This window comes from Salvia splendens, chromosome 15 (genome assembly GCF_004379255.2).
Source record: "Salvia splendens isolate huo1 chromosome 15, SspV2, whole genome shotgun sequence".
Taxonomy (NCBI): domain Eukaryota; kingdom Viridiplantae; phylum Streptophyta; class Magnoliopsida; order Lamiales; family Lamiaceae; genus Salvia; species Salvia splendens.
Window position 1 is genome coordinate 25,929,966 of NC_056046.1, and position 23,765 is coordinate 25,953,730.

A 23,765-nucleotide genomic window follows, 5' to 3' on the forward strand; every position below is an offset into this window, starting at 1 on the left:
AAGATGTTGTACTTATCTCAAGAATCTTACATCGACACAGTACTTAGTCGTTTTAGCATGCAGGACGCCAAGAAAGGTTTCTTACCTTTTAGACATAGCATCCATCTATCTCAAGAGATGTGCCCTAAAACGCCGTCTGAGATACAAGCAATGAGAAGGATTCCATACGCTTCGGCAGTTGGAAGTCTCATGTATGCTATGCTTTGTACAAGGCCTGATATTTGCTTTGTTGTTGGCATGGTGGCAAGATATCAGTCGAATCCGGACCAAGGACATTGGACTGCCGTAAAGAACATACTCAAGTATCTTAAACGGACTAAGGACTATGCTCTAGTTTACAATGCAGTCGAGCTCTGCCCTTTGGGATATACTGATTCAGACTTTCAAGCTGATCGGGACTCGAGAAAATCTACTTCAGGATATGTGTTCATCTTTGGAGGTGGAGCCGTAATTTGGAAGAATGTGAAGCAGAAATGCATCGCGGACTCTACCATGGAAGCCGAGTATGTGGCCACTTCGGAGGCTGCAGAAGAGGCAGTGTGGTTCAAGAACTTCCTTATGGATTTAGGTGTGGTTACGAATCTGCCCAAGAGCATCACGGTTTATTGTGACAATTCTGGTGCTGTGGCAAATTCGAAGGAACCGAAAGCTCACAAAGCGAGCAAACACATAGAACGGAAGTATCATATAATAAGAGATATAGTGCAGAGAGGAGACATACAAGTGGTCAAGATTGCGTCAGAGAACAACCTGGCAGATCCTTTTACAAATGCATTGGCGGTAAAACCGTTCGAGAGCCACGTTGAAGGGATAGGAGTTCGACTCATTCAAGACCTCAACTCGTTTTCAGTATAAATGGCAGAAATTTGACGTGTGCACTACTGTTTTGTATACTCGGAAGCTGTTTTGAATATAAGTGGGAGATTGTTAGGGTTTGTATACTAGAAATCACCTTTCGAGTGATTGAATACTGTAAAACTCTAATAATTATTTTCCAATGAATACAACAGATTATTTTTGTCGTAATGTTGTTATGTTTTACATTTAATGGATGTTTAATGCATATTTAAATGTATAAGTCAACGTAACAAAGTCTAAGTCTTTGTTTTAGTAGACCGGTTGTGGGCTGCGCTCAATTTAAGGTACGCGGTCAGTTCTGAACAAAGAAAAATAAGAATTTCACAACCTAGATAGGTCTAGACTACCTATTGTGAAAGGTTGCAATGTCAGTCCGATTATTTCTAAGCCTTATTGAAATATGATGACATTGGTGTGGTATAGCACTGAATGGATCTAACAGCAAGATGCGTCTTTATGCTATCTACTGAAAGACGAGGTCTTGATAATTAATTTCTTAATCAATGTACGTTAGTATTGAGCATACGATATTGAGTATCTACTACTTTGACTTACCAAAGGTGTGCGGATTTTTCGTCACCCAACGATCCAGGTATATTGGGTAGTGGTGATCATTATCTGGCGGTGCTAGGATTGCTATTATATTGAATCACGCGCGAGGAGAGTCTCGTTTGATAACATCCACAAGAGGAGCTCAAAACAAGGTTTTATTATTCGGAACCTAACTAGTTGGAGTTTGATTACTCTATGAATAATAAATAAGAGTTTCTTGCTAAGTCTACTCTTGGAGATTAAAATATGTTAATTAATTAAGTCCGTAGTAGACATTAATTAATTAATGGATGTTTCTATCTTAAGCGCGGGAAATGAATTAAACAAATTAAAGGAAACCTGGAACACTTGTATATTCAGATTTGGAAAGGCAGTGCAATATTACTTCTGTAGTGGCTGCTTGTAATATTTCAATATAAGCGTGTATTAAATTGTGGGTTCAATTTAATTAGTAAAAAGCTAATTGGGTAAGCCCATGTCCAAATTCTTCCTTAGATCCATGACTGGGCCCAATATGTGACTTAATATAAATAGGAGAATAAATGAGACAGAAAACACAATTATTCTCATTAAAATTTTCGTCCCCTCCCTTTTGAGAGAGAGAGTTCGAAAATTACTCCTTCCGTGAGTAGAGTTTTGTCTTCGTTATTCGAGTCCTAGTATTTTGGTGAGATTTGCCCACACAAATATCAGTATACAGTCCGGGACACCAGTCAGAAGATCCGAGGTTGAGTTCTGAAGATCTTCACGTGGAGAAGACGCAAGCCATCTTCGATTCTTTGGAGAATCAACAAGGTAAATTGGTTGACTCCGTAGTATGCATGTTTTAGGATTTATTTGTTATAAAGCATGATTTAAATTCAAGTTAAGAGCTTGATACATGTGATAATTGCGCGAATAGAATTTGTCTAAGTAATCTGCTAAATAGATCAAATTCATGTGATCGTTTTTATTTATGCACGCTTCCGCTGCCAACCCCTTCATAAGTTATAAATAACTTGGTGTATATGGGTAATAAATTGGGATAACTTTTCATAAATGAAAATGACCATATTTTTGTGCGTACTAATGTAATAGTTGGGTGAAAGATATAACCATACATGGTTTATGGTTTATATATTCATTTAATTTGTATTTATAATTTGAAACTTTTATGTCCCGTGCATAGCACGGGTATTAATACTAATTTAAACAAATTGTTTATATTTGTATTTTCCATAAAGCTGTCTTGATAATATTTCTTACTTACCTGCACATAACATGCAATAGGCTAAATTGCAAAAATATAACGCTAACAAGTTAGTTAAATTTTGGTACGAGCTTTAATGGTATTTTTACCACTTTGCTCTCTCCATCTCATAATAAAAGTCATGTTTTACCATTTCAGTCCGTCTCATAATAAGAGTCATATTTCACTTTTACCATAAATGATAAATAGGTCTCACATTTCAGCAACTTATTCCACTCACATTTGTTATAAAACTAAGGACAAATTATCTATAAAGTCATGAACTTTCAAAATAGTTTGGTTTTTCCCGTAAACTTTAAATGTTGCATGAAAAGTCATGAACTTTATCAGACTGTGCAAATTTCTCATCCGATCCAACCCGATGGATTTCTGACACAATTACTTATCCTACGTGGAGCGCCAGAGGCGTGACTTGGCAAAACTCCACTAATTCTGACTGTTTCTCTTCTATCTTTGCAATCTCTGACCCTGAACTTTCACAAACATACAAGTAGCACAAATGAAAATATACAAATCGAATTGAGTATACAAATCGACATAAACATACAAATCGAATTCCACAAGTCGAATTTAGCATACAGTTCGAATTGAACTTTAAATTGTCATATGCCAATTCATGCCTCCAGCACGCCACGTGGATAAGTTTGTGTCGGAAATCTATCAGGTCGGGCCGGATGGGAAATTTACACAGACCAGTAAAGTTCATGACTTTTCATGCAACATTTAAAGTTCACGGGAAAAACCAAACTATTTTGAAAGTTAATGACTTTACTGACAATTTGCCTAAAACTACTATCTATAAGTGGAACTTATATTCCACTAACTTATTCAATTCACTTTTCTTTATATTTTTAAAACTCATGTAATAACTAAATAGGACTCCTATTTCGAAATGGAGGGAGTAATTCGATAAAATACAAGTATTCACAATACATTACTCTTTAATAATGCAAAAATCATACTTATATGACAAATTTACTTATTTAAGTTATAATTTTTGTGCGTGACCATTCAACTAGCAATAATATAAAGGAGAAAAATGTAGATTCTTATCATTCACGTTCACTTAAGCTAGAAAAAGTAGATTCTTATCATTCACATTCACTACACATTTCTTATTAATGACATAATTTGATTCCTTTTTACTCGAAAACTAGAAACATTGGTGAATATGTGACTGATATTTAACAGTAGAAACTTTAACGAATATGGTTCTCTTATGACAAGATTGCACTAATTTTAAAATTTGGATTGTGACATAGTTGTTGTACTTATGATTTTGGTCTAGTTTCTAGACTTATGCCAAGCTTTGATTGACACAATATTTCGAAAACTTAATGAATCAATTCTTTTCTCCTATATTTTTACGGGGAGTGATAAATTGCTAACTCATTATTTAATTACTAATTACAATTAATTTAATACCATATGATTTTAGAAAACTTATGGTTTACAATTTGTCACGTGTAATTTTTATTTTTAATAATTAAATCGAAAAAGATAAAAAAACTATCAAATTAGGGTTTTTGATGAAAATGTCAATATAGTGTTTCGAAAATATCAACACAATGCTTTGAAAATGTCAACACAATGCTTATATCGACATTCTACAAATATTATATTGACATATTTTATATATCATGTTGACATTTGTTGGTGTAAGAAAAAATTAAAAATTTTCAAATTTTTTTTCAAATTTTAACATCTGAACATATGCAAGTGAGATCTCGTTAGAATCCTTATGAAATTATCTTTAATTTGATATATGTTGTGCAAAAAAATAATTTAAATCGAGAAATTTATATGTGTTTTAAAGTTATGAGATATTTTTCAAAAGTTAGTTACAACTAATTTGTTGTAAACTGACCTTAATACCCTTATTGACGTTTTTTTTAATCGTATTGATATTCCGAGGCTAATGATCTAGGCCCTTAATAGAATATCTAATGGCTATTATTTAGTTATAGTTAGCAATTAAGTATTGAGTTAGCAATATAACACTCCATTTTTTATGTCCGTCATTTAATATAATACTTTAATTTATATCGTTAGGATTTTTTTAGTCATTGTATATAAGCAGCTAATCACTGGAGTAGAATTTCGGTACAACTTCAAAAATAGATCTCCTAATGCGGAAAAAAAACCCCTAAAGCATGTGGGAGTGAAAATGTTGAGACGTGGAGACATAAAGTTGGCTGAATATAATCGATCATACACAGATCGGCACATTTCATAATTCAAACATGGATTTTAATATGATAAAGTGTTCCATTTAAGTCAATAGATTAGGTAGATATTTTGGGTTCAAATTCTCTATTTTTACTCTCTTATGAAGTGGACAATAGTGCTTATTTAGTAGCCTAGATAAGGCCAAGATATATTCAAAATAACATTGTGCTAAACACACATTATAAAAAATACACACTATACACACACCGCATACTAAAACAAAATACAAACGCTACACACATTATAAATAAAATGCAAACAATATACAAAAAATACACGCATTTGGTTCGGTATGAGTTTTAATGCATAATTGAAAAGGCAAGAGGGAGATATAAAAAAGGTTTTAAAGTATTGTTAGTAAAGAATGAGTCTTATCTTATTAGAGAAAAAAAAAGTTTCTAAAATTAGAAAATTCATACTTTTCAGGGATTGATTAAAAATAATATTGTTCATATTTTTAGGGGACGGATATTAGAGACTAAAATCATTAAAACATCAAAGCTGAATTGATTATATATTCCGACATTCCCTGACCAAAATCTAAATAACGAAACGCAGCCGTATGTAGGGAAAGTTTATGCATTTTCATTTTCATTTTCATTTTGATTTTGATTTATATATGTATATGCAGATCAAGGAGAGAGAGAAAGAGACGGCGGCGACAATGGAGCAACAACAAAACCATAACTTGAACTCTTCTGATTATGATCACCCACGTCATATGGGAATGGGATCCTTCAACAAAAGGTATGCAATAAATACTAATTTTATTTCTAAAAATTTGAATAAATAGAGTTGGTCAAAATTTGATGGTAATGTTGATTGCATACACAGCAATGAGATGTAACGAGTTGAAAAAGAAGGTGCAGTTGGGGGGGGGGGGGAGTGAGTGTAACACAACACCAAAATCAATTTTCGAATCCGGCGGTAATGCCGCCGTGGATGCTACACTCATACACATGCACATCACACACACTACAAATACTTCACACACAAAGAAAAAATACAAACAATTCATACACTACACAAAATACTCACAATTTATACATTGTATAAATAAAAATACACTATATTCTAAATATACATTATTACACTACAATTTAAATACACACATTGTGCTAAACACATTATACAAAAAATGCACAATACACGCATGCACACTAAAACAAAACACATACACTACACACATTACACAAACTACAAATAAAATGCAAACAATATACCAATAATACATGCCCTGCACGTACACATACACATACACATTATACACACTACAAACACATCACACACAAAGAAAAAATACACACTATATAATGCACACACTACACCAAAAGTAAATACACTATATTCAAAATATACACTATTACACACTATATTTAAAATACATACATTGTGCTAAACAAATTATATAAAAAATACACAATACAAACATTGCACGCTAAAACAAAACACATACACAACACACATTACAAAAACTCTAAATAAAATGCTAACACTATACAGATAATGCACGCACTGCACGTACATGTACCCATGCACGTACACATGTCCAGAGCCTTTGTCCTAGCGGCAAGGAGCTTAGACATTATTGCATGAGGTGCCGAGTTCGAGCCCTCTTGACATCAGTTGTAATTTCCTCCTATCTATAGTGTAGGAGTTTATTTGTAATTTCCTCCCTTATATAGGAGTTAATTTAAATATATATATATATATATATAAAAAAAAACCCATGCACGTACACATACACATACACACACTACAAATAATAAGACAAAAACACACTAAACTAAAACACATACACTACACACTATAAATACACACACTATACACAAAATACAAATAATACATATAATGCGCACAATACACACCAAATATAAATACACTAAAAATTCAAAATATACACCATTACACGCTATATTCAAAATACAGATATTATGCTAAACACACATTCACATTATATAAAAAAATGCACACTAAAACAATGGTATGCAATATTTAAGAGCTCCAGAAGATAAAAACAATGGTATGCAATATTCAAGAAGATCAAATTTGGTATAGAATGAATATTATCTCTTGAGAAAATTATATGGAATTGATCTCACGCATTATGTATAAGTCTATTTCTTCATGTAGCTTGAGAAAGCACGACTGGGATGCAAGGCCAAAGATGAATCTTTAAAAAAGGCTTGAAGAAAATCTACAGGACCTTGAAATCAAAGCTAAGGGAAAGGATCAGTTTTTGAAAAACCATTGGAAGAAACTAAAAGAGTTCCAAGTAGAGTAGAACTCATCACTGCCAATCAGAGAGAAAGGTTTCACATCTTTTGGAGAAGTTAAAAGGGAAAGAAGAATCTTGTTCCAAACTTAAATAGAAGGTGATAAATCGACTCTTATGTGCATACACCAACTCGTATGCTTAGAAATTTGAATTTAATCTCTGTCGATTTTTTCGTGTTTGTTGAAGGTCAGGGAGTTAGAGAACAAGCTAAATATAGGTCATTGCAGAGATAATTTGGGGCGCGAAAAAGGGATCTTGTCCTTTTTATTTGAAAGCATAATTTTATCATCACTGTTCATGCACTACTCTATCACAGATTCTTGATCCATAAGAAATCAAATGATGACCTACATGAGAGCTTATGCCACACGTAACCAAAACAGGAATAAACCATCTTAACAATCGAAGCATCAAAAGGTGATAAAATGTATGTCCTTGCAGAGGTAATTTGGACATAAAACCTAAGGAAATTATTGCACATTTGCTATACGTGTATTTATCTTTAAAAATGTACTTGGGTGGATCACACTTTTCTAAAAAATGAATGCATTAACAAATGCAAGGAACCTCGTGTTCAAGTGTTTGAGAACTGGACTCACAAATTTTTGTATTTGATTGTTGTATTTGCTCACCCAGCTTCTTCTCAGACCTTTTGGTATGTTGTAAAATGATTCTCCTCATGCTATTTCAGCCTTTTTTTCTCTCGTTTTATTTCAGCTAGTTCTCTAACTCCTTGACCTTCAACAAACACGAAAAAATCGAAAGAGATTAAATTCAAATTTCAAAGCATACAAGCTAGTGTATGAACATAAAAGTCGATTTCTCACCTTCTGTTTAAGTTAGGAACAAGATTCTTCTTTCCCTTTTAACTTCTCCAAAAGATATGAAACCTTTCTCTCTGATAGGCATGGCAGTGATGAGTTCAATGTTGGGAAATAAACACAGGCAATCACGAATATGAAAGAGAATGAACACAAGAAGTTGTTTACCCAGTTCGATACAATGTGTATCTACGTCTGGGGGCGATGCCAAGCCAGGGATTTCACTATATAATTTCAGGATGATTTAACAATGAGGGAGCACCTCTATTTATAAGTAACTAGAGAGCCCTAATTCTAGTCAAACTAGGAAACATATTCCATAAGGAAATATCTTTTAAGAAATAAATCTATCACAAGGAAATATACTTCAAGGAAACAAATCCTAAACATGGTAGGAGATATTTTAGGCTCCATAATTAACAATCTCCCACTTGGAGACTAACAACTCCTAAACAACCATTTCCTCGTGATCTCATCCCTTCATCCGCTTAGCATCGCCTAACATTCTCTTCAAGTTCCAAGGCCAATTGAAGCTATGCATAGCTTCAATTTCTCTAAGGTCACCACCTTAGTAAACATGTCTGCAGGATTCTCACTTCCAAGTATCTTCACAAGTTGCAGGATTTTCATCTCCACTAGGTGTCGGATGTAATGATATTTCAACTCCACATGCTTTGTCCTAGAATGAAACGCTGGATTCTTCGCCAAGAAAATAGCACTCTGACTATCACTGTAGAGTATGCTACTCTTGTTCTCCTTCCCAAGTTCATCTAAGAAACTCTGCAACCACACCATCTCCTTGCTTGCCTCTGTCGCAGCTACATATTCAGCCTCCGTAGTAGACAAAGCAACAGTCTTCTGCAACTTAGAAGTCCATGAAATAGCAGCACCACCATAAGTAAATACATGCCCGGTTGTGCTTCTTCTCCCATCAAGATCATTGGACGCCAAGTCTACATCCACATAACCTGCCAGCTCGACATTCTTGCCATTAAAACATAAGACGCTTTCTGTAGTACCTCTCAAGTATCGAATGATCCATTTAACTGCTTCCCAATGTTGCTTGCCCGGATCACCCATGAATCGGCTCACTACTCCCACTGCTTGTGCAATATCAGGCCTCGTACACACCATTGCATACATAATACTGCTAATTGCTGAAGCATAAGGAATTTTCTTCATTTCAGCACGTTCTTCTTTTGTACTCGGCGACTCCTTCTTCGACAGCTTAAAGTGACTGCCCAAAGGCACACTTACTGGCTTCGAATTATCCATGTTGAATCTTTCCAAAACCTTACCAATGTAAGCAGCTTGCGAAAGATACAATTTTCCTGCCGCCTTGTCACACTCGATTCTCATGCCCAAAATTTGATTAGCCTCTCCAAGATCTTTCATGGAGAATCGTTCAGACAATTGCCTTTTCAACTTATCCATCTCCTTTTGATCACCTCCTGCGATCAACATATCATCAACATATAATAATAGAATAAGATAGCTCTTGTCAAACCTCTTGTAGTAACAACAATGGTCAGCGTAGCATCTTTTATAGCCAATCTCCATCATGAATCCATCAAACTTCTTGTACCACTGCTTTGGAGCTTGCTTTAAACCATACAAGCTCTTCTTCAACTTGCATACAAGGTTTTCCATTCCTTTTACTATGAATCCTTCAGGCTGTGTCATATACAACTCATCCTCCAAATCACCATGAAGGAATGCCGTCTTTACATCCATCTGATGTAACAATAGATTTTCTGCAACTACCATACTCAACACTAAACGAATAGTAGTTAGTTTCACAACAGGAGTGAACACATCTGTATAATCAATACCGTATCGTTGCTCAAATCCCTTGACAACCAGCCTAGCCTTGTAGCGCTTGCTACCATCAGCTTCACCTTTGATTCGATAGACCTACTTGCAATGCAATGCCTTTTTCCCTTTAGCAAGTTCCACAAGCTCCCATGTGCCATTTAGGAGAAGAGAGGCAAACTCGTCATCCATGGCAATTTTCCACCTTCGTTTATCAGGGCCTTCTCCTGCCTCTGCATAACACTCGGGCTCACCACCATCAGTAAGTAACAAATAGAAATTAGAGGGCGAGTACCTATCAGGTGCACGTCGCTCTCTAGTCGATTTAGGCAGCGGAATAGTCGGTGGTGGAGTGCTTGGTTCTTCTTCAAGCACCTCTTCAGCATTCTGACTCTCCTTGCTCCCACTCGAGTTTGAGATGTCTAGCTCGACCACTTGTGGCTCAGAACTGCTGGGACTTGACGCCTCCAATCTATCCTTGTACAATACCTGTTCATTGAAGATGACATCTCTACTGCGAATAACCTTACGGTTCTGCTCATCCCAGAGTCTATAACCGAACTCATCGCCTCCATAACCAATGAACGTACACTTAATAGATTTAGCATCCAACTTACTTCTCTCAACGGAACTAACATGAGCATAAGCAACACAATCAAAGATGCGTAGGAAAGATAGATTTACCTCTTTTCCTGTCCAAACCTCCTCGGGTATCCGAAACTCCAAGGGAACTGATGGACCTCTATTAATTAGGAATGCAGCTGTGTTGACTGCATCTGCCCAAAAACTCTTTGGCAATCCACTTTTCAACCTCATGCATCTTGCTCGCTCATTCAACGTTCTGTTCATGCGCTCTGCGATTCCATTCTGCTGTGGAGTTCCTTTCATAGTTTTCTCCATGCGGATTCCATTCTCGGCGCAGAATTCCTTGAACTTTGCAAGTTCATATTCTCCTCCATTATCGGATCTTAGACACTTCACCTTCATCCCGGTTTCAGTTTCAACAAGGGCTTTCCATTTCCTGAAAGCGTCAAACGCATCGGATTTACTCTTCAGAAAATAAACCCATAGCTTTCGAGTAGAGTCGTCGATGAAAGTCATATAATATTCAGAGCCTCCTAGGGACTTCACAGGTGCTGGTCCCCATAGATCAGTGTGGACCATCTCCAACTTCTGTGTCTTCAATTTTCTGCCTCCTCTTGAGAAACTCACCCTTTTCTGTTTCCCAAACACGCAATCCTCGCACAGGCCAACTTCAACAGTTTTCAAGCCAGGCAGTAAACCTCTTGAGCACATTATCTTCATCCCTTTCTCGCTCATGTGGCCAAGACGACAGTGCCACAAATCTGCATTATTTGCCTCACTTGCAATATCAATGCAATCTTTGGAGTTAGTTGTGGTATACAACGTACCTTCCTTCTTACCTCGAGCTACTATCATAGCTCCCTTGGTAATCTTCCAATTATTGCAGCCAAACGTCACGATGTACCCTTCTGCATCAAGCTGCCCAATCGAAATCAAACTTCTCTGCAATCCAGGAATGTGTCTGACTCCATTCAGTTTTATTACGGATCCATTGGACGTCACTACCTTCACGTTTCCCTTTCCCACGATATCTAAGGGCTCGTCATCAGCCAGATGTACCTTCCCAAAATCGCCAGAAACGTAGTCTTCCATTATCTCCACATTGCTGCAGGAGTGAAACGACGCCCCAGAATCCAATACCCACGATTCCATCGGACTACTGACGCTCAAGACCAACGCCTCGCCATCGTCATCAGACATGGTAGCGTTTGCTGTCTTCTTGTCCTTCTGATCCTTATTCTTATACTTCTTCGGTGCCTCACATTGATTTCTAAAATGCCCAAACTCATCACAATTCCAGCATTTAACTTTATCCAAATCCTTCTTGGATTGACTCCTTCCTCTGGAATTTGATCTTCCACGATTTTGCTTTCCCTTCGATCTGCCTCTCTGTTCTGTATTCAGTGCTGATCCCGAAGTAGAAGATCCTGATTCTCTCCGGCGAACTTCCTCACCAATCATCAGATCTCTTACTCTGTCAACTGTTAGTTTTGTCTCTGCAGCAGTAACTGCTGTCACTGTGCTAGCCCAACTCTCAGGCAGAGACGATAGCAAAATCAGGGCACGAATTTCATCATCGAATTTTATATTAACCGAGTTCAGTTGCGAAGTAATCATGTTGAACTCGTTGAGATGTTGTTGCACCAGCTTTCCCTCTTGCATTCTAAAATTAAACAATCGTCTAATCAGATGTACCTTGTTTGCCGTTGATGGTTTCTGATACATGTCCTCCAAGATCTTTATCATCTCCTTTGTTGACTTTGCTGCAGTCGTGTGATAAGCCACATCCTTGGACAACGATAGCCTAATCGCGCTCATCGTTTTTCTGTCCAGCAGCTCCCACTCCTCATGTTCCATCTTTTCGGGTTTGGTTTTTAAAGGCTTCCAGAGATCTTTACCGTACAGGTAATCCTCAATCTGCATCTTCCAAAATCCGAAATCAGATCCATCGAACTTCTCTACAGCAATTTTCTCGTCGATCCCCATCGTGATTTCTGCCTCTTAAACCCTAGGCTCTTGATACCAGTTGTTGGGAAATAAACACAGACAATCACGAATATGAAAGAGAATGAACACAAGAAGTTGTTTACCCAGTTCGATACAATGTGTATCTACGTCTGGGGGCGATGCCAAACCAGGGATTTCACTATATAATTTCAGGATGATTTAACAATGAGGGAGCACCTCTATTTATAAGTAACTAGAGAGCCCTAATTCTAGTCAAACTAGGAAACATATTCCATAAGGAAATATCTTTTAAGGAATAAATCTATCACAAGGAAATATACTTCAAGGAAACAAATCCTAAACATGGTAGGAGATATTTTAGGCTCCATAATTAACATTCAACTCTACTTGGCCTTCTAACTCTTTTAGTTTCTCCCAAATGGTTTTTGTAAAACTGATCCTTTCCCTTGGCTTTGATTTCAAGGTTCTGTTGATTTTCTTCAAGCCTTTTTTAAAGATTCATCTTTGGCCTTGCATTCCAGTCGTGCTTTCTCAAGCTACATGAAGAAATAGACGAATACATAAAGCGTGAGATCAATTCCATATAATGTTCTCAGAGATAATATTCATTCTATACCAAATTTGATCTTCTAGAATACATACCATTGTTTTTATCTTCTGGAGCTCTTGTATATCAACTTGTTCTCTAGCAGGACCAACTCAACACCTCTAACTAGGGTCGCAAAATTGAATAAACGGGTCAGCATTGAGTTCCTGAAAGCTGCAACAGTTAGACACCAATGTCAGGCTTCATATACAGAGGTGTAACAACTCTAGGAAAAATGAAAAGACCTTTTTCTTTTGCATCACCAACCTGTATGATATGTGGCTGCTTTTATTTGCTAAGGCAGATATTACATCTCCGAGAGCAGAGAGTGACCTATTGATGTTCTGAGCTTCTTTAAGCCGCATGCCTTGCATATCAGTTTTTGCAAGCCTCTCACTTCCTACTAAGTCCTCAAGCCAAAGTTTGCTTTTCGTGAACTCTCCGGTGATTAAGTTTTTGTTCCTTACCATATACAGAGCATGCTGAGAGAGAGAGAGAGAGAGTGAGTGGGGCCATACAATAAATAACAGGCGATAAAGAATCTATACAAGGCAGCAAAAGAGCTTGCAGCAACATCACTAATCAAGCCATGAAGGAGTTCAAAAAATGCATATAGCCGTTTTCAACTTCGTACTACTACTAAATACTGAACTTTAAAGGGCAAAGAACAAAATCGACATTTCATCTCATCTCAAACCAAATTAATGAAAAGGTTAATGATGAGAATGCTAAAACAAGAATAAAGTCGACTATGATTGAAAAAATATCAGCAAAATAAAACAAACCCGGCACAGCAAAAAATCTACCGAACATGTTTCAACTGTCCTCCGCGCTTGGAAATGAGCAGAATCTGCTCGTTGAGAGTTTGCCACGCGCCGGCTTCGAAGCATAGCTACAAAATATCTGTGGCTGCCTCCGTGTGCCAGCGACGTAGCCAACTTGCCTCATATGCTTCTCACAATGCCCTAGCAATCTCACAATCAAGAATTTCCACAAAATTGCTAAGAAGACTGAATCTTGAATGATGCACATAACTGGTTATTTATGTGATTACAGACGAACACCTAATCTAACTTGCGTTAGAAATAACACTGCAATGACCAAGTAGACAACATGCCAAAGCAGGGAAGCACAACGAAAACCAGCAAATAGCAAGCAGGATACTTACTTTGGGAAATAGAGCTCGACAAGAAGCGCACCACAGCCTGACTAAAATTCAATGCGTCTACAAATTCTTGTCACTGACGAGATTGCATTGCTCTAAAAAACTCCGAATTCAATCCCATCTTCAGGTCACAGAGCAGTCATGATATCTATAGGCTCACCAAGGAACTGACACTGGTGTCTCCGTAATGGGTTTAGGGTTTAGAGAATAAGCATTCGGGGTAAGAAATTGGCCGAGAGAGAGGGAGAAGATGATGTGTGTTGCTGGTTTTGTTGAAAATGGGAAATCCAATCGGATGGAGAAACCTCCATTGAAGGAGGAGAAAGAAAAAGAAACTGCAAGAGGAAGATATCGAAGTAAAGATGGGAGAAGAGAAGGAAAATATCTTTATTGACTAAATTGTGAAAAGGGTTGACTGCGGCTCACAATAAAATGCCTTATATATAGATTGGAACTAACTAATAAAATATCTAATAAAATGCTAAACTAACTAATTAAAAGCTAACTAATCACATTTTAATTTTCTATTTCAACAGCATCCCTCAAGATGGAAGAATATCAAATGCAACTTGACAATAACATTACTACAAAAGGAAAAGAACTACTAACATCTCAATCTTAGTCCATCTTGAGCATTTGCAATCCACCACATTGCTGCTGGAATTATGGTTAAATCTTGATGCCTCAAAACATTCACTATCATCAACTAAAACAAGATCACCACACAAACCATACAACTTCAAATCCTCCAATATAGCTCAACAAGAGCTTTCTGTAGTTTGAGCAGTAGCAACAACTAAGAACAATCACAACACCAACTCTCAATCTCTATTTCCATACCAACCACAACAAATAATTGATCAATCCAAAACCATCTCCTTGCTTGAGAATCACTGCCAAAAATTCACCATTTCTCTTGGATCGCCTTTCCTCATCCAATGCAAACAACAAATCCGGCTATACATGTAACAACCCGAACTTTCGTACCTTATTATTATTAGCCTAAAGATAAATAATAAGTGATCGTTGTAGTATTCGAAATCTGTCATTTTCATGTATAATAATTGATCTTGGAATTATAAATAATCGTTGCTTCGTTCTCGAACGAATATTTCAAGTAAAAAAAAAGTAACACCAAATAAAAATTTATAATGTCCGACATTTCTCCGAACTCTGCTAAATTACTATTATACAAATTTATCAAATCCATACAATTGGGGAAAAGTTCACGCAGCCCGTTCAACGGTCATGCTCGTACTCCAAGAAAGTCCGGTACATCATCAGGGAAGACTATGGATGTTATTTATTTTCCTACACCAAAGCCACGAGCTTAAACAGGGTTTTTCCTACACCAAGTTAAACAAATAAGTAAATAAATATACAAATAATAAAATTTAATAAAACAAATAAAATATAAAAGAAAGGGGTAGGCAGATCCGATCCTGAGGATCAAATTTTCAGCAGCAATTGATACGGCATTAAATGAAATGTCAGAACAATCATCAATTCTCCGACAAGAGAATATTTGGAGGATCATGTCAGACCACTTGCTACTCACATATACATACCAGCAAGAACATATTGTTCATCACTTTCACTACCCCACCTCGTACCAAACAATACCCTCCTCCCAAAATACTTCCAACAAAGCAGGAAGGCAAAGGAAGAGGACGTTCACATCGTAGTGGAAATTTCAGCAAAGTTTATTCATCACATATGAAGGTAAGTAACAACAACATTTTTTTTCTTCTTTCAACATACGCATATAGGCAAGATTTAGCCTCTGCCAAATACGAACTTAACAACTATAACAAAGAACATAGAAAGCCATTTCTTGCAAAGAACTCATGTACTTATCTTAGACTAAAATATAAATCTGCCGGAGAAAGATTCTCGGCAGCCCGGAGACAACCAAGGACAACCCCCACCCCGATACGTCACTAATTTCACAACCTTCACAAATTAATTTCCAAAACTCTTAGATCTAAGATTATAAACTTTTAGAAATTGAAATAAAAGGGAAGAACAATAAATCAACTCTTACCTTTCGGGAGTCCGGCGAGGAGGCGGCAGATTCGGGAGAGAGAAGGGGGGCTGAGGCGGTGGAGCAGCGATGATGTGATGGCGGTGGAAATCGAGAGAGTGAGGTGGAGGGCTGCGACGTCGAGCCGCCACGCGTACAGTAGCGGTGGCGGTAGCGGTAGCGACGGCGTGAGCATAGCCGAGAAAGAGAAGAGAGAAAGAGAGGAAAAAGGGAGAGGAGAAAGAGAGGAAGAGGGAGAACCGAGAAAGGGGGAGAGAGGAAAGGAGAAGATGATGGAGGGGAGGAAACTGAAACTCTAAATTAGAGAAGGAGTTTTCCCTATTTTGTGCAATTTGGGGGAAGAAGAGTGAATAGAGATAGGGAGAGAGAGTGAGGGACGAAGGAGAAGGTGGGAGTATAAGATGGCCTCTGTTGTTTTTTTTAAGAATTGGCCTTTGTTTGTTTAAAAAAAAAATCGGGCCTTATAAAGCAAATAGGATGATTTATTTGATTTGGGCCATTCTTTTTAGTTAGGCATTACTAAATAAAATGGAGAGATAAGGATGAGTTAATAATTGTTTTGGGCTTTAAAATTTTAAGTTGGAGATATAAGGTGGGAAAATAATTAAGTCTTGGGCCTTTTAAATAAATCTTTGGGCCGATAATTAATCAAGACGAATTATTTAATTAAATCCCGAAATAATTTTGAAGTATGAATAGTTTATCCCAAGTCCGGAATATATAAATTTTTCTTAACGAAGGGGAATACTTGCGATAATTCGGTTAAGCGCTTATATAATTTTGGGATTTTAATTCGACATCGTGGTTGAAAATACGAGGAGCCAATGGAGAAATTTTGGGCGTAAGCGGCCGACCGGCGTCTCAAGTGATGCCTTGGGCGGCCGCCGAATAATCAAAATACGCGAAAACCAAGAAACGAGATAAAAGATTTTAATGAGAGTGCATGCATTCTAATTAGTAGTTTTCTCGCACTGATTGTTGTGTTATTGTTATTTTTTAAAAGGGAATTGTTCCATGAGACTCTAATCCGGAAAGAGGAAATACTCAAGTGCGACACCTTTATACGATCAATGTGAGCTTTCCTATACTAAAAATACAAATCGTATTTTATGAAAACACGAACACATGTTCGTGATTCTTAAAGATGTTGTCTTGCCATAAATGTTTTTGTATGATGCCTATCTGTTTGGCTAAGGCCAAAGGAATTATGAATGATGATATAAGTCGAATTCGGGTCCCAGTGAGGGTGGTGTCCCCGCTCGGACTAGTGTACACAAGCTACATCTGACATGTTGGGCAGAGCAGGTGACCGAGGAAGGTGGCCACCTTCCCGGCACATGAATGTAAGGTGACCGTGGGAGAACACCATCTCCACGGCACAATGTGATCAGATATGACAAAGAATGGAAAGAACTTAGACTGCGCAGTCGAATAAAGATTTTTAGTAAACTCAGGTCTTTTAAATAAAATCCCTGGGTGTTACTGTGATGATGGCTTGACAATATTTTCAAAAGTATATTTGTATTTTCGGCAATGTGTTCACTGAGTACTTTTTGTACTCAGCCCTGCATATATTTCTAAATGTGCAGGTTGAGCAGCGAAGTGGTGGAGGAAGTGCTATTGAGACAAGACATTTAATTCAGTCAGATTTTAACTCTCGGAGGTTCATGTCTTCATACATGGAACCGCGTTCATTTGCTTCTGTTGTGCATTTTAAAAGACTCAAGTCTATTTTGTTCAAAACTCTGATATTTTGAAATTTTTATAAAAAAATACTCGAGTTTTCATGATCGGGTATCTTTTCTTCTATGTATCAGCACTTGATTAGTCATGTCTCGCAACCAATGTTTGATTTTATTTTCCCTTAATTCTTTCCCCGCTTCTTATACCCCCACCCCTAGTCAAGGTTCCCCGACTATGCTATCCTTAGCAAGTGCGGTCGTGACAATACATCAAAATTCTCAATGAAGAGCAAAATCACATTTCATACCAAGCATAGAAAGAATCACACTCTGTCATAGACTATCAAAACTGACAATAATCAGTGAAGACAATCTGGTCTATTGGATCAGAGAAGGATGAACCGAGATAAATTGGAAACAACAAATTTGAGATTTACAAATCTCAAAACTGAATAGAGATTTACAGATCTCAAAACTGAATAGAGAGATACACAAAACCAAAGATAGAATCAACCGATTAAAATCGAAGACTAAAAGGAGAGAAACAAACTTGGATCATACAAATCTAATGAACAAAGGATACAAACTTGGATCATACAACTCCAATGAGTAAAAGAAAACGAGAGAGAAAACAGATATGAACCGATTCAAACAATGAGCCGATTCAAACAACGAACCAATTCAAATCGATTCAAACAATGAACCGGTTCAAACAGACCTTAGATTCAAAGCAGAGACGATCGATTATGATCATAATTGAAAAAAATACAGATATTTGAAGAGAGTATATTTGAAGAGAGAAATGGAAAAAGCTGGAGCACCGGTGAGAAATAATAGACGAAATTCAGAGAATTGCGGCAAAACTACGGTAGATTATCACCGATCCAAAAAACAATTCTAAGGACAAACCCTAACTATGAAGATTCAAAAGAAAAATTAGATAGAGGAGATAGAGGTAATCAGAGGCAATCACAGGTAATCAGAGCGCAATGCGCTCTGATACCATGTTGAAAATGGCGAATCCAATCGGATGGAGAAACCACATTGAAGGAGAAGGAAGAAGAAAGAAACTGCAAGAGGAAGCTGTCATTGTAAAGAGGGGAGAAGAGAAGGGAAAATATCTTTATTGACTATAGTGTGAAAAACTCACATTAAAATGCCTTATATATAAGAGCATCTCCAATAGCGAGCGGACAAGCCATAGGCTAGCCACAAACTCCTCCTGCCACATCATCAGGACTAAAACTCCTCCTGCCACATCATCAGGACTAAAACTCCTCCTGCCACATCATCAGGACAAGCAACTGGACAAGCTATAGGCTAGCCACAATAAACAAAATTATAAAAAATAAATAATTAACAATCACACAAAATACGGAATTAAATTTACGACACAGATACGAAAAATTCAATAATTTCATTTAAATTAAAAAAAGTACATTAAAAATTACATAATTAAAAAAACCCCTCTTCCACACACGAATTACGGAATTACATAATTAAAAATTACAATCACACAAATGCGAAATTAAATTTACCACACATATACGGGAAAATGCAATAATTTTATTTAAATTAAAAAAAGTAAATTATAAAAAAAATTACATAAATAAAAAAAATCAGCTAGCCGATTCCGAGCCTACAATGGCGGCTAGCGGATCGGCTAGCGCCCGCGAATCGGCTAGAGCTCACCGATCGGCTAGCCTAAATTGTCGCAATGAAGGCTAGCGGACCGGCTAGCGGATTGGCTAGCGCCCGCGATCGGCTAGCCTATCTGCTAGCCTCTATTGGAGATGCTCTAAGCTGGAACTAACTAATAAAATGTCTAATAAAATGCTAAACTAACTAATCACATTTTATTTTTCTATTTCAACAAGTTTGAGTGAGAGAGAGAGAAGTTGCGGCAGTTTTTTGGGTCGGAATTTGGGATCCGCTCCGTGAGAAGAGAGAGGGGAGTAATGTTACACCGGTCGTCGGCGAGAGAGAGAGAGTTGAGAAGTTAGGGGTTTGAGTTCCAATTTGGGGAGTTCGAGAGTATACGCGTGATTTGGAATGGGAGTATAATCATGTTTTTTTCATTATTAGGGGAATTTATTTGGAGTGTTTGGCCAATTTCAGTTTTTTTACTTCGGGCCAGGTTGTTTTTATAAGAAGTGGGCCAATTTGTTTATTTCTTTGGGTCAGCTTTAATCAACTTATGTTGGGCTGAACTCTTCATTTCTTCAAGAAATTATTTTCGTTTTGGGTCAGAGTTGAAGATTGAATTTATTTGCTCATGACTCGGTAATTTGCGAAAATGTTGGGGACATGAGTGGCCGACCAGCGTCTCCAAGACACCTTGGGCGGCTGCAATTAATCGATATGACTAAGTTTATTTCTTAAATATGTGGAATTAAATATTATGACTCAATTAGGATTTAATTCCGAAAGTTTCTACAACCAAGGAAAGAATTTCGAAGCCTTAGATGCATGCATCATAACTTATTTTATTTGATTACTTGTGTTGATGATTGTATATTATGAGTGAACTACAAATAATACCCGAAAGTAGGGTTTGCACTTACCCAATATTTATAAAATCACATTTTAAGTTTTTAGTAAAAAAAATATACTTTCTTTGAGCAACATTCATTTAATTATAAAATTGATAATCTTAGAAAGGTATCTTACAATTTAGGAGAAGGATCCTCTGCTGTCTCAACCACAGCAGCCTCTGCTGTGCACCAAATACGGCAGCGTTTCATTACCAATTCTTCTTCAATTTCATTTTTATTGTATTATGAAGTAATAGATACTGTCTTTTCTCATTTAGGTATTATTTTTTGTTTCTTTACTTATTTTTCCACCTACAAGATTATCATGCCATGGGAATAAAATTAGTTGTCAATTGTCACGCCCAAAAATTAAATAAAATTCAAACTTTTACTTTACCTTTATTTACTTCTAAAATAAAATATAATAGGGAATTATTGTTGGGAAAATTCAAACTTTTCAAACGAACACCTTTAAATGTCTTCATTTATATAAAGTATAATTCAGAATGAAATATCTAATCCTAAATAATCACTCTGAATAATCATTTAAAATTTTAAGTGATTATAATTCAAACTATAATGTTATATGCTGCAAAATTAGGAAAAAAATGTGTGATGAGCATAATATTAAAAAAAATCCCACACTAAGATTTCCCTATAATTCACTTTAATTCTTTGTTATAATGTTAATAGATTTCATTTTTCTTCTCAATGTGTTGTTAATTGTTAATTAATTACTTATACAAATATGATACCAATTGGTACAATTATTGGAAGAATGCTTGCACCGATTTATTATAGTAGTAGATTATTGATGCCCGTGCTATAAAATGAAACTAATGGATAAAAGGTGATAAGAAAAATAAAAGAAATAAACGAAGTTGCAACTAAATTTTTATAAGAACTTTATTACTTACTTGAAGAATATTTGAAAAGCAGATTTTATACAATAAAGTAGAGTATGCGATAATAATGGGGAAAAGGTGATTTAAGGCAATTTATTCAATAAAAATAAAAAATGAATCTAAATGATAAAAGGCGATAACACTTAGCAGTATACAATAAAAATGAAATTGAAGGAGTGGCAATGAAACGCTGCCGTATTTGGGGCACAGCAGCCTCTGCTATGGTTGAAACACAACCACAACAGAGGATCCTCTCCCTCCAATTTAACTACAAATTTCTACTTTATCCTACTGTACGTGAACATAAAAAGTGAAGTTATGAAATAATCATTCTATTCCTTAACAATAGACCACATTTGTCATTTTAAAATACACTTTAAAAATAGACTAATTCTATTTAAGAATTTTTTTTATCTCTAATAAGGTGGGTCACATTTTCCACTAAAAATACTTCAATCACTTTTTTTTCTATCTCTCTTAATTTACTGATTGTGTATTAAAACTCGTGTCATTTCAAATGTTATCTATTTTTAGGGATGGAGGGAGTATAATTAAGTATATTTACGAAGACTAAACGAAAAAAATAATTTTTACCAAAAAAAAAAAAAAAGTATGACTGGATTAAACAAATCCAAGCGCTCAACTGGTGAGAAAAAAGAAAAGAAATCGCAATAAAAATGAGACATGCGAGCAATACGTAGATCTATTGATGAACCATATCTTCGTCTCTGTTTTACAACAATCCAAATAATTATTCAATTATCCATAACTTCTTTTTTTTTTTTATCTTCTCTTTTCCCCAATTCCTGTTGAAGTGTGGATGGCAGCTAAAATGTTTTAGCTAAGAATAAGTGAAGAGAGGAAGATGACTATTGAAGAGAGCCGTTGGTGACTATTATAAAATTAGTTAGGCAATTAAATAAGTATAAAACTTTTCATAGTTTAGTTTTAAGTAAGCTTTACTTTTTAGCCTATAAATAGAGACCAGTCAACTTTTGTATTTTTTAATCGTGTGATTCAATCAATAAAATTTCTCTCTTTTTCCCCAGAATGTGTGCTGTTGGTGAATGTTCAAATTCAATCGTTTCAACAATCCCAAATGTCTTCGATTTTGATGCGTGGAGTTACTTTCTAAAAGTGAGTAGTCTCAGCTTCGAATGTGCAATTTTTGTCTTTTGGAGCTGCTTGATTGTAATTCAGTATGGAAGAAAAATGGCGGCATGTGTGGATTTAAGTTTTTACGTCTTCGGACTGTGTTTGAAGAGAACAGGTTTTAGTTATTGTTGTGAAATAGGAAAGGAAGAATTAGTTTTGATTAAGCAAATTGGTTGGATTAGAATTGTGGGTGTGTAAATGGAGTCTGTAGAAATTGATAATATGCAGTCCATGAATGGAGGAAACAGAAGGAATTTTATTGATAGTAAAATGAGGAATACAAAGATCAAACTCATACATCACACGAGCTCTCTATTTATATCACACATGACATGAGCTCCAAATAAAATGGCAATAAGGAAGCTCTCGACTTTGAGCATGTTGGATTTAGGATTTACACGCAAACTTGATTTCTGAATTGCCAGAATATTGAGGAAAGAAAGCCCGCACACAATTAGTCGTTATGTTTCACTCAAGGAGCTTCACGCAGACTATATAATATAACCGGCTGAAAGCAGTAGGTCGGTCGGATTGACAGTTGCCTAGCAAACTTAAAGAGAGGTCGACGTTGAGGCTGAGAGCTTGTGCTTTGAAGATGAACATAAGTAACAATTTTGCAGACTTACAGTGTCCATTGGAAATCTTGAAATGCTAGAGGAGTTCTCCCGGATATGAGCAATAACAACCAGATAAGGGTTCTCCCGGATGTTGAAGGTTGATGGGAATCCTCTGACTGTGCCTCCGAGAGATGTAATCCACAAAGGTGATCAGACTGAAACCGTGTATCCATTTGTCTCCTCTTATGCACAAGCGCCTAAATAAGATTTTTTGTTGCCAACAAGGAAGTCAAGCAAAACAAATCTTGGGCACTGATGCATGGAAAGGGAAATAGTAGGATAAAGAATAAACGCCGAGAGAAGCTTGGAGAAGATGGACACGTGGCGTGAAGATTAGTTAGTTATGAGTTAGTTAGAACTTCCATTTCAAGTTAGTTACGTAGTTAGTTAGTTAGCTCACAGCTATATAAGCTGTAGCTCCTTCATTTGTAACTCTCAATCATCGATATTAATGCAAGTTGCTTCTTCTTCCTCCCTCCCATCTCCTTCTCATAGTTCCATACGTGTTGGTGCAATTCCGGTCGTCGTTTCTATCATCGGTGACCCCGATTCCGTACCAAGTGGTATCAGCCTACCTGATCCGGCTCCTGTGATGGTGGACACTCGCTCCGGAGAGATGCGGCGGTTAGAGGAGTCAGTCAAGGCTACAATGGCTGAATTCTCTGCGAAGCTCACTGATTCTGATCGGTGTCGAGAGGAATCGAAGGAGGCGCGCGATCTCACTC

At 36.6% G+C, this 23,765-nt stretch overlaps 4 long non-coding RNA genes across 9 annotated transcripts; 2 read left to right on the top strand and 2 right to left on the bottom strand.

Annotated features, from left to right (window-relative positions):
• Nucleotides 1-12,638: 12,638 nt before the first annotated feature.
• Nucleotides 12,639-14,501, bottom strand: LOC121767377. Of its 6 annotated transcripts, none has more exons than XR_006043081.1 (4): nt 14,107-14,501; nt 13,206-13,903; nt 12,995-13,112; nt 12,639-12,888 (listed from the first exon to the last, which is right to left on the bottom strand). It is a non-coding gene; the product is annotated as an uncharacterized LOC121767377 (long non-coding RNA). The 6 variants fall into 6 exon arrangements; XR_006043082.1 differs by having other exon boundaries at nt 13,206-13,911; XR_006043083.1 differs by having other exon boundaries at nt 13,206-13,420; nt 13,750-14,501.
• A 713-nt stretch (nt 14,502-15,214) lies between these two features.
• LOC121767367 lies at nt 15,215-16,894 on the bottom strand. The gene is made up of 2 exons (XR_006043075.1): nt 16,148-16,894; nt 15,215-15,449 (listed from the first exon to the last, which is right to left on the bottom strand). It is a non-coding gene; the product is annotated as an uncharacterized LOC121767367 (long non-coding RNA).
• LOC121767368 lies at nt 15,456-17,773 on the top strand. The gene is made up of 3 exons (XR_006043076.1): nt 15,456-15,825; nt 17,151-17,219; nt 17,737-17,773. It is a non-coding gene; the product is annotated as an uncharacterized LOC121767368 (long non-coding RNA).
• Nucleotides 17,774-22,108: 4,335 nt separating this feature from the next.
• LOC121767822 lies at nt 22,109-23,521 on the top strand. Its single transcript, XR_006043210.1, has 2 exons — nt 22,109-23,186; nt 23,266-23,521. It is a non-coding gene; the product is annotated as an uncharacterized LOC121767822 (long non-coding RNA).
• Nucleotides 23,522-23,765: the final 244 nt, after the last annotated feature.